The 12,191-nt window shown below is 44.6% G+C and overlaps 1 protein-coding gene across 1 annotated transcript in view; it reads left to right on the forward strand.

The window, feature by feature from the left end:
• Positions 1 to 12,191, forward strand: part of LOC126483650 (mucin-5AC-like) — a 223,299-nt gene that overhangs the window by 48,233 nt on the left and 162,875 nt on the right. Inside the window, exon 2 of the mRNA XM_050106710.1 lies at positions 6,229 to 6,308. The gene's annotated coding sequence lies outside the window, so the exon portion shown is untranslated. The remainder of the gene's footprint in view (positions 1 to 6,228; positions 6,309 to 12,191) is intronic.

The raw sequence follows: 12,191 nt of genomic DNA on the forward strand, positions 1-12,191 counted from the left end.
CAGCAAACTTTTGGAACAGTACGAGAATGGTGGAGATGAATTTCTTGGAAGAATTGTAACAGGTGATGAAACATGGGTCCATCTTTCTTCACCAGAGACGAATCAATGGAGTGGCATCATGGAAATTCACCCAAGAAAAAAAATTCAAAACCACACCTTCCACAGGAAAAGTTACGGCTATGGTGTTTTTCGATTCCGAAGGACTCTTGCTTGTGGACATCATGCCAAATGGAACCACCATAAATTCTGATGCATATTGACGACACTGTAGAAACTTCAAGCTCGACTGAGTCGTGTTCGACCACATCGGCAAAAGCAGGATGTTTTGCTGTTGCACGACAATGCACGGCCACATGTCAGTCAAAAAACCGTGGAAGCGATCACAAAACTCGGACGACACTGAAACACCCGCCTTACAGTCCTGACCTGGCTCCATGTGACTATCATCTCTTTGGGAAACTGATACACCCTCTTCGTGGAACAAGGTTTGAAAATGATGACTCCCTTGTGCACGCTGCCATGTAGTGTCTCCAACAGGTTGGTCCAGAATTTTGTCGTGCTGGTATACAGGCGCTGGTTCCAAGTGGCGTAAGGCAGTCGAGAGGGATGGAAATTATGTGGAGAAATGAAAATATTGTTCCTAAAGGATGTATCTACACACAGTTAAACTTTCAAATATGTAGAATAAAAGATGGATTTAAAAAAAAAAAATAGTCTGCATTTCTTTTGGAGTGACCCTCGTATTATCCGCTTCGGGCCACTTCGACGGATTTCAATGCAGGTCTATAGGAGCGTACTTCGTTTGCTGTAGACAAGAAAGGAACATATCAAGCTTTAACGTCACTAAAGAGGCGATAATTGTAGGATAATTACAGAGAGAAAATAAATAAACTGCAGATGGTAAGTTCCGCGCGAAGGTAACATCAGTGCAATTTCCTACGCTTAAGGAATTTATTGCATAACATAACGTGAACATCAGTACGAGAAGGATTGTTTGTGGCATTTCTGGTGCGATGAGCTAAACAGCGGAGGCAGAGGAACTGCCTGCGTGCCTTGGGCAAGGCCGCGCTCGTTTTTGCTCCTCGCTGTGGCTTCCATGTCGGGCACCGTTACTAGAGGAAACGGAGAACAAAGGCGGTGCTGAGGATCTTGCGCCCTCTATCGCATATGATCAACAGTCTGTATCCAAGTCGAAGACCGAGTCTAAATGCGAAGTTTCTCAGTTGCTGCAAGATTATTTGGTGACTAAATCAACGACAAACAGAATTACGGACAGCTGTCCCAATAAAGACATTGCGCTCTCTGTGTAAGATCTTCTTGGTATTCTTGTCGTGTCCAGTACCAGTATACAATTTTCTCGGATCGCTGAACTTCAACGTAATTTCAGGTTCGAGTGCGTACCATCATGATGTGCCTCTTCCGTCAAACCATTACTGTCTGGAAGGTTATAATGTGCATCCGCTTACACCAGAAGAACTTACTATTTTTATTTCGTTAATCGGTCATCTAAATACCACGACAACCATTATAACACTGTTGTTCTCAGTTTTTCTCTTCCCTTACAAGTCAGACGTCTTTCGTCTATTCGCTGTGTCTAGCACTGCATTCGTTTAACCTTGTACCTCAATTTGTTCGTTTCTCATCGGTTTTCCGTATCTTCCTGTGGTACACCTTTCTCTTCTGGATCTTTTTTGACATTCGTGCACCACGGTATTCTTGTTTTCTTTTTCAAGTCAAAGAGGTTGAAAATCTGTTTCGTGTATCTGGAAACTTTCATTCTTCTTACGATGTCATAAAGCCGAACTCTGCGTTTGCGCATTACGTTCGTAATTGTTTTTCTATTTTGAAATACTTTTGTTGTTTCTGTGGATACTGTTTTTATAGTCTCAGCCAATTGTACAGCGTATAATGTTGCTCTATTCTCTTTCTAGTCCCAAAAATGTTCAAATGTGTCTGAAATCTTATGTGACTTAACTGCTAAGGTCATCAGTCCCTACGCTTACACACTACTTAACCTAAATTATCCTAAGGACAAACACACACACCCATGCCCGAGGGAGGACTCGAACCTCCTCCGGGATCAGCCGCACAGTCCTTGACTGTAGCGCCTTAGACCGCTCTGTTCTTTCTAGTCCCCTCTCTCTCGGACAGAATAAGACAATCAGATGTATACAGACACACTGGCTTTATGACGGAGTTGTGATGATAAAATTTTCTATTTATGGAAAAGCACTTTTTGTCAATTCTTATTGTTTGGAAGGCTATTTCCTTAATTCTGGCTTTTGCTTTCTTATATACCCAGTCCACTGGTTGTACTCCACTGGCCCAGATATTTTAAGCTATCCACACATGTTATTGTTTCGCATCTGGAATTTAATTGTGTTGCATTGTTATTTGATACGATTTTTTTTAAAAGATATTTGCAAGACAGTTTATTATGCTACTTCTTTCAGTACATTAATTTGTGCTGTCTTTTGCATTTCTGGCTATACCATCCGCAAAAGCTTAACAGTCTATTTCCACACCATTCTTCTATCGCCTTGTTTGAAACTAATTAACAATCCCAGTAACACAGGAAGAGCCGATGGGGCTTTCCTTTTTGCCGATTATTGTAAGTTAGGGCCCAGAAGCCCAGAATGCACAGCCACACCCAAATTCACTCATGACGCAGCCACTGTAAATCAGTGGCAGCAATTATGCTATAAACCGGCGAGAGTTCCTAACGATGTTAGAGGATGGACGAGTGTGGTTTTGTCAACAATAGTTGCTGGCGACGCCCTCTGACGCTTTCGCCGCCGCCCACAGGACGCGGTGAAAGCCTCCTCTGCACACGTGACGCCGTGTTACAGAAGGCGCGGCCCCACATACAATGTGGTGCTTATTATACCCGTAGCGAGTACAATGCCCTTAGCAACTCTAGTGGTTGGCTTCCCTTCCTCTACTGGCTGCGTCGCAGTTTTGACGTAAGGCGAGGGAGGCTGTTTATTATGGCACGCAGATTTTGCTGCTCCTATTGATGGTCACGGACTCCCAAAGTGTGTTGCAGAAACTACATCCACCGTTCAATAAACAGACTAAAAAATATGTCTTGGAGGCCATAGTAACTAGCGAACATTGGGCATTGGCGTCAGCTTACTTTGGATAAAAAGCCATCAAGGCATTCTCCATAATGAAACTGTTGACCGCCTCGCTGAGTGGAGTATCACGGAAGGAGAGTCCCGTCCAACACCAACTCCTTATCCGGATTTCAAGACCACGGTCAAGAAAGCTGCTTATCACGACTGGAACTGTGAACAGCAAGCATCCCAGCATTACAAGCGCGGCCACCTGGCGGCCAAACAACCAAACATCTCTTCTGGGCAGTGGTTCACCTCGGTGAAGTTCAGAAGGCGTCACGTGACCTCTCTCATCCGCATAAGACTGGGACACGGGTGTTGTCCCGCCCACCTAGACCGATTGAAAATCATCGCTTCTGGACACTGTGATCAGGACACAATTGCGATGGCAGGTCTGAACCACATCATATTGGAGTGTACCAAGTACTCTGCCCCACTAGCTGTCTTGTACAAGAAACTAGTGGCGAGTGGCTGCCTCCTTCCCTACAAGTGCAGCTGCTTTACTTCGCCGGTTCGACATATATACACTCCTGGAAATGGAAAAAAGAACACATTGACACCGGTGTGTCAGACCCACCATACATGCTCCGGACACTGCGAGAGGGCTGTACAAGCAATGATCACACGCACGGCACAGCGGACACACCAGGAACCGCGGTGTTGGCCGTCGAATGGCGCTAGCTGCGCAGCATTTGTGCACCGCCGCCGTCAGTGTCAGCCAGTTTGCCGTGGCATACGGAGTTCCATCGCAGTCTTTAACACTGGTAGCATGCCGCGACAGCGTGGACGTGAACCGTATGTGTAGTTGACGGACTTTGAGCGAGGGCGTATAGTGGGCATGCGGGAGGCCGGGTGGACGTACCGCCGAATTGCTCAACACGTGGGGCGTGAGGTCTCCACAGTACATCGATGTTGTCGCCAGTGGTCGGCGGAAGGTGCACGTGCCCGTCGACCTGGGACCGGACCCCAGCGACGCACGGATGCACGCCAAGACCGTAGGATCCTACGCAGTGCCGTAGGGGACCGCACCGCCACTTCCCAGCAAATTAGGGACACTGTTGCTCCTGGGGTATCGGCGAGGACCATTCGCAACCGTCTCCATGAAGCTGGGCTACGGTCCCGCACACCGTTAGGCCGTCTTCCGCTCACGCCCCAACATCGTGCAGCCCGCCTCCAGTGGTGTCGCGACAGGCGTGAATGGAGGGACGAATGGAGACTGAGGCGCCAGGTGGAAATGGCATGGCAAGCCGTTCCACAGGACTACATCCAGCATCTCTACGATCGTCTCCATGGGAGAATAGCAGCCTGCATTGCTGCGAAAGGTGGATATACACTGTACTAGTGCCGACATTGTGCATGCTCTGTTGCCTGTGTCTATGTGCCTGTGGTTCTGTCAGTGTGATCATGTGATGTATCTGACCCCAGGAATGTGTCAATAAAGTTTCCCCTTCCTGGGACAATGAATTCACGGTGTTCTTATTTCAATTTCCAGGAGTGTAGGTATTGACATCTTGGGTTGTCGGGTGTTCTGCCGGATATCAGCGTCGTACTTGCACGATATTTCGGTCACGTAGCTCGTAACCTTCATCAGGTGCGACCTGAGACTGCTCCTCGAGTGGACCTGGTCCAGTATTTATTCCAAATGAGGCATAAATACTGGACCAGGTCCACTCGAGGAGCAGTCTCAGGTCGCACCTGATGAAGGTTACGAGCTACGTGACCGAAATATCGTGCAAGTACGACGCTGATATCCGGCAGAACACCCGACAACCCAAGATGTCATTAGATCGCCGGGAAAGCCTGAAGAGTTGTATAGGTGTTATTTGCTCGCGAAATATTTAAAAGACGTCGGGATCCAGCTTTGACCTATAAGTTGTGTAGATCTTGTCCACCCTTGGAACCAGCCCGGTTCTAAAAACTGAGACGTGCCATTCTCCTGTCGGACCGGTCTGATTCGAAACCTGGGTCGCAATTTTGCATGTTTTCTTTTTTTATTTGTATAACGAAGTGATGTTAGTATTTCATATTCTTATCATTATTCTATTGTGAAAAATGCACTAATGTTAACTTGGCGCCGTCATAACTACTGCTGGCTGTCGGGTGTTGGTCTTTTAGTGTTTTTAATTTACATTAAGAACTTATAAGTTTGTACATAGAACTACTTTATTGTTCTACTGTGGACATTCCAGTTACGTTATTATGACATTTTTGCAACTATTGTTGGCTGTATGGTCTTTGCTGCCCAAAATCTAAATAAATAAATAAATACAATAAAAAATCACTTTAGACGCTCTGAGCATTCCGTTTCTTTCCTGTTCGTGGTCTTGTAGTTGTTTATACCCGTAGAAGGTCTTACGTCCAGTGCTGTCGCCGTATGAGCACATTTGTCGTCGGTGTGCTCTCGAAATCCGTTAAAAGGGCAGTGCAATCGTCGATGTTGTAGTTTTCGCCCCCCCCCCCCCAACAGTAACTACTTCTTACAATTTGTGATCTCTTCTAACTATTTTATTCTATCTATGATTCGTATTTTATCTTTGTAAAATTTGCGGTCTGCAATCCTTTTTCTATTGCAGCTATTAGTTTGTCGCACGACAGATGAATGGATAAACGTGAGGTTCCTGTACTTTCCAAATACGCAGGAAAGTCAGACGTAACAATAGCTAGATTTTAAAAAGAAGTATTGCCACCTTCGTATGTGTCACAGAAATATGTATTTATATCTTTACCATTTATATCTCAATTTATCGCAGTATCCAAAACCGCAAGTAAAATAAATTTCCCCAATAAATTACATCTTTCAGCTCAAGATTTAGGGAACAAAAATGATCAAAGTATATATACAACCAACAATCAAAGTATACAACCAACAAACGTACTTTTTTTTTCTTCGTGATGTGCAACGCTTTTCAGAGCTGCACCATTATTTTAGAAGATACAAGTTAGATTTTAATTGAATATCTTCTTGAGTTTTGCACTTCCTTCGTATATCACTCGTCGTTTGCAATCTTTAAGTAAATGAATACAAGGTTGTAGTCTGTTTAACATTATACCCTTCTTTGCAAGTTCGTTGCTGATCTTTTCACTCAATTTTTTTTGTTTTTTTTTATTACAGAGGCCAATCAGCTCCCTGACTGAATACGCTGAGCTACCGTGCCGGCTATCCACCAAGCTACCGGGGCGGACAACTTTCAGGTTTGTGAATGACTTTGTAATTTTGCCAGATACCGCAAAGGACCTAGAAGTTCAATTGAACTGAATGGATAGTGTCTTGAAAAGAGATGATACGGATATCAATAAAGAAAAGTGTAGTAGATGATGTCGAGCTAAATTAGGCGACCGTGAGGGAATTAGAATAGGAAATAAGTGGATTAGTGTTGGTAATCTGACATCAAAATGACGATAGCCCAAGTAGAGAAGATATGAAATATATGGCAGTAACAACAAAAGCGTTTCTGAAAACGAGAAATTTATTAACATCGAACATAGATTTTTTAAAAATTAGGAAGTTTTTCCTGAAATATTTGTCTGAAGCGTAGCATTGTAAGAAAGCGAAACGTGGACGATAACAGCTGAGACAAGAAGAGAACAGAAATTTTGAAATGTGGTGCTACGGAAGAATGGTAAAGATTACGTGAGTAGGTGGAATAATAATGACGAGGTAGTTAACGGAACACGGGAGAAAAGAATTTTTTCGAAGTGGTCAGTTGATAGGAGACATTGAGGAATCGTCAGTTTGTTAGTGATCTGTAGCAGTAGATATTAAAAACTGTGGAGGGAGAGCAAAGCTTGACTGCACTGTTGTTGTTGTTGTTGTTGTTCATCTACATCTACATTTATACTCCGCAAGCCACCCAACGGTGTGTGGCGGAGGGCACTTAACGTGCCACTGTCATTACCTCCCTTTCCTGTTCCAGTCGCGTATGGTTCGCGGGAAGAACGACTGTCTGAAAGCCTCCGTGCGCGCTCTAATCTCTCTAATTTTACATTCGTGATCTCCTCGGGAGGTATGAGTAGGGGGAAGCAATATATTCGATACCTCATCCAGAAACGCACCCTCTCGAAACCTGGCGAGCAAGCTACACCGCGATGCAGAGCGCCTCTCTTGCAGAGTCTGCCACTTGAGTTTGTTAAACATCTCCGTAACGCTATCACGGTTACCAAATAACCCTGTGACGAAACGCGCCGCTTTTCTTTGGATCTTCTCTATCTCCTCCGTCAACCAGACCTGGTACGGATCCCACACTGATGAGCAATACTCAAGTATAGGTCGAACGAGTGTTTTGTAAGCCACCTCCTTTGTTGATGGACTACATTTTCTAAGGACTCTCCCAATGAATCTCAACCTGGTACCCGCCTTACCAACAATTAATTTTATATGTTGTGATGATCTTCAGTCCTGAGACTGGTGTGATGCAGCTCTCCATGCTACTCTATCCTGTGCAAGCTGCTTCATCTCCCAGTACGTACTGCAGCCTACATCCTTCTGAATCTGTTTAGTGTATTCATCTCTTGGTCTCCCTCTACGCTTTTTACCCTCCACGCTGCCCTTCAATACTAAATTGGTGATCCCCTGATGCCTCAGAACATGTCCTACCAACCGATCCTTTCTTCTAGTCAAGTTGTGCCACAAACTCATCTTCTACCCAATTCTATTCAATACCTCCTCATTAGTTATGTGATCTACCCATCTAATCTTCAGCATTCTTCTGTAGCACCACATTTCGAAAGCTTCTATTTTCTTCTTGTCCAAACTATTTATCGTCCATGTTTCACTTCCATATATGGCTACACTCCATGCAAATACTTTCAGAAACGACTTCCTGACACTTAAATCTATACTCGATGTTAACAAATTTCTCTTCTTCAGAAGCGCTTTCCTTGCCATTGCCAGTCTACATTTTATATCCTCTCTACTTCGACCATCATCAGTTATTTTGCTCCCCAAATAGCAAAACTAAGCAGGAGTAAATGGATAATGGTTGCCGAAGTTATGCAGAAATGGAGACACTCGGACAGGATAGACTACCGGAGAGAACTACAGCAAACAGGGACTAAAGACCATAACGACAAATAACTTATGAGTGAGTTCTAGGCACACGTTTGAGGACCTGTTCACACACACACACACACACACTCAGTGAAGCGAGTCTCATTCCCTTGTACAACTCTTAAATGAACAAGAATTACGCAGTACGAGTGGCCTTTTTCCCTCTCGCTCGACGTCCTCGCTAGATCTCTGGGTTAAGTACCATTGCGAGCCTAGTGCTGCCTGTGGCGAAACTGGCCGTCTGTTTTTACGACGGGCCAATTGACACATAAAGCCGAATCCGGGGGAAGGTCGTTGGGCGGTAGTTAGAGGCGCGCCGACAATGGGATTTGCATACAATGCGACTCGTTAGCGCCTGGGGCCGGGTTTCCACTTTCTGCTGCGTTCCGTTCCGTCCCATACATTCCTCAGCCACGACGGGACGAGCTGTGGCGAAATGTCTGAGACTCCACGGCGGGCACTGCGGGTCTCTGGAGATGCCTTTCAGGTTGTCGACCGAGTTGCCTGTCTTCCGGTGGTTCGAGGCTCGTTGTACAACTGCGCAGCTTTCTCGTAATGGACCGCGACTGCTCTTGTTTCGCACCGTAGTCCGATCCACGAATGATGGCAGTTGGCGTCAGAGCACGGACGTGCATTGCATTGTTGCCGATTCCAAGTTACAGTTGCGGTATGCGCATACGCGTGTTTTGCACTTAAAGAAAGCGTATATCCTGCAAATTATGTCTCTTGCTTCCTTATGCAGAATGTGTCGCTTGCCACCACTGTCAGCGGTTATTTTATTTCTCGTTCGATCTGCCAGATACATTTTACAAAGAACAGATAAGATTAATATAAATCACAATAAACATTTGGAACTTACAATGTGGAAACAAATTATATCAGTTATTACATTACACTTATGTCAGGGAAACTACATTATTTCATGAAATGGGACAAAAATCACATAAATTGAAGATAATTAATTACACAGTAACATTAAGATTATGGCATTGTCCGTTAACTTGTGGAGCGACATCAGAGAGCCGTCTCTGAAACCATGAATGTTACAAACCGGAAGATGGTCCATTGTTTGTACCTCGCCACAGTCACAACACGAATCGTCTGTATAGCCCCATTTGGTTATTTGCTGTTTGCATCGTCCAACTCCCGTGCGAAACCTGTCTAGAGCCGACCCGTGTTTCCTATTGAGATTGAAGCCTTCAACCCTTTTGGTTGGGTCGTGGATTAGGTGATGGTTTTCCACGACGCCTCTTCTCAGACCCTGCCATGTATTCTTCCATTCAGCATCGAGACCCTCTGTGCCCAATGTTCTGCTCCAGTCGATAGGTTTCCTGGACTTGAGTCTCGTGGGTCCCCCCATGTCGGCATGTATGGGTAGCCTTGGGTTTGCTTCAATTTTTTCTACTATGTCCTGGGTTGCTTTCTCTCTACGTATGGAAGCAGGAGACAGCGGTGACAACTCGCAACAAACGGAATAGAAATTATCTAAACAACTCGCTACGATGTCGTTTAATGCTCGCATGATGTGCGGCATGCACAGAAGTGCGCTCAGAAGACTACTGAACGCTCATCGGCTGTTGGAGAACGTGTGACGTAGGTGTGCAGAAGAAGCGTAAACTTGTCCGCTATCGTTCGTGACTCCAACTATAGCCGTTATAAGTGACGGGAATCGGTCCGATGCACTTCCACTCTCAAACAGATAAAACCTGATAAGTCGAAGGAAAATCGAGCCGTACCTCTCGTGTTTATTCTTCAACTTCTGGACGAAGTAAGTCACCAGGAATGGACCATGAAACTACCACCACAGACGGCAAATGATCATGTAAGTGCCGGCCGCGGTGGTCTAGCGGTTCAGGCGCTTCAGTCCGGAACCGCGCAACTGCTACGGTCGCAGGTTCGAATCCTGCCTCGGGCATGGATGTGTGTGATGTCCTTAGGTTAGTTAGGTTTAAGTAGTTCTAAGTTGTAGGGGACTGATGACCAGAAATGTTAGTCCCATAGTGCTCAGAGCCATTTGAACCATTTGATCATGTGAGTAAATAAATTCATCTACATAAAAACAGCTGAATCCAATGGTGTTGACTAACAACGTAGCATTAACTTTTTTTTAACATTATGAAATAATGCGTATACAGGGTGTCCCGGAATGAATGGTCAATATTCTGGGATATGACAGGAACCAGAAAGATTGATCGATAGTTAGGGATGTAAAAGGAACGGTCTTTCAAAGCAAAAAGGTTTCGTAAGCATGGGCTCTAAAATACATACCTTAAGAGCTATGTGTACTTCTTTATTTTCGTTACTGTGAAATAAATTTGTCGAGCTGCTAGCTCTTTGATTTCCATATTTTTAGAGGAGGTAGTTGGTACCAAACAAGAAAAAGTTGTCTAGTAAACATAAGCTCTATAGGGCCTACCTTAAGACCTATGAGCATTTTTGATTCTCACTGCTGTGAAACACATCTCATCTGCCGAACAAGTGTTTATAGCTATTAAGGTATGCACTTCAGATCCCGTGTTTACGAGACAATTTTGTCTCGTTTTCGCTCTTACTGCCTCCTAGGAGAGAGCTTCTAGTTTAAGAACTTGTTTCACAGTATCAAAGAAGTGCTCATAGCTTTTAAGGCATGTATTTTAGAGTCGATGTTTACCAGACTTTTTGCTTCGACTGATCGTTACTGTCATGTCCCTGAATACTGACCATTTCCCCTTCGGCACCCTGTATAGTGTGTGAGGTAAAGGGCGAGTTCAAAAAATGGCTCTGAGCACTATGGGACTTAACATCTATGGTCATCAGTCCCCTAGAACTTAGAACTACTTAAACCTAACTAACCTAAGGACAGCACACAACACCCAGCCATCACGAGGCAGAGAAAATCCCCCACCCCGCCGGGAATCGAACCCGGGAACCCGGGCGTGGGAAGCGAGAACGCTACCGCACGACCACGAGATGCGGGCAGAGGGCGAGTCGTCGCGCCCTGAAAATATTCTAAGTTCGGAGGAATCAGTGGTCGCACAGGCCGCTTGGCGGGCTGGGGTCGCTTGGCATGTTGACCACTTGGTGCTGGACGCTGGCCGAAGCAAGAGGAGTCCAGCCGCGTAGCTGGGAATTCCATGCTGACGCTGTGTTGATGAAGGAGACATGCCATGTGTGCCAAAGATGGCGCACTTTGTGAAACCTTAATGGCCGACATTTCACAGTTCGTATGGAAATTAATAGTAACCAGATGACTCGTGATACCTCAAAAATAAGCGTGTACATTACTATTATTTGCACAACGATTCTGATGGTGTAATCAGATTTTCAACATCTTTATTAGTTTAAAGTTTAGTATCTGACAGTAAATTATGCAAGTAACACCTAGTAACGAATTTCCAAAATATAAACGCTTCATCCGATTTTGTCGAGCGCCATGTCTTTAGAAAGCTATTAGTGTAAACCTAAATTGGTATGAATTACAGGCACGTAACTTGAATAGTACACGAGTTATTGGAGTTCAAAGTCGCCGATTACTATCAATCGCGTCAGGCCACAAGCACTCCACAGTTACACGAAGAAACGGTAGCAGCATACTTATATATATATTTATTCATCTATATCTTTGTTTATATCCGATACATACTCTTCATGAAGAAATTGGTTAAATATTTACTGTGTTTTACAAAGCACAGAGATATTACGCTACTGGCCTACCTTTTGTTCTATTCTTTTGATATATGTTTATTTAATTTGTATATGTATCTAATAATGTGTATTAGAGCATGTTTATGATCCAGTCATTGGAATATTTATTTAATTTCAAGGTATTTAAATGTAAATCCAGTATTTCGAATATGTTTCACTATGTTTGTGTGGCTGCATTGGCTTGAAGACATGGCGTGAGCGCTCTAGCCAATCACAGCGCTCGTGGCCGGCCGATGTGGCCGAGCGGTTTTAGGCGCTGCAGTCTGGAGCCGCGCGACTGCTACGGTCGCAGGTTCGAGTCCTGCCTCGGGCATGGATGTGTGTGATGTCCTTAGGTTAGTTAG

This window comes from Schistocerca serialis, chromosome 6, assembly GCF_023864345.2.
Source record: "Schistocerca serialis cubense isolate TAMUIC-IGC-003099 chromosome 6, iqSchSeri2.2, whole genome shotgun sequence".
In the NCBI taxonomy this organism is placed as follows: domain Eukaryota; kingdom Metazoa; phylum Arthropoda; class Insecta; order Orthoptera; family Acrididae; genus Schistocerca; species Schistocerca serialis.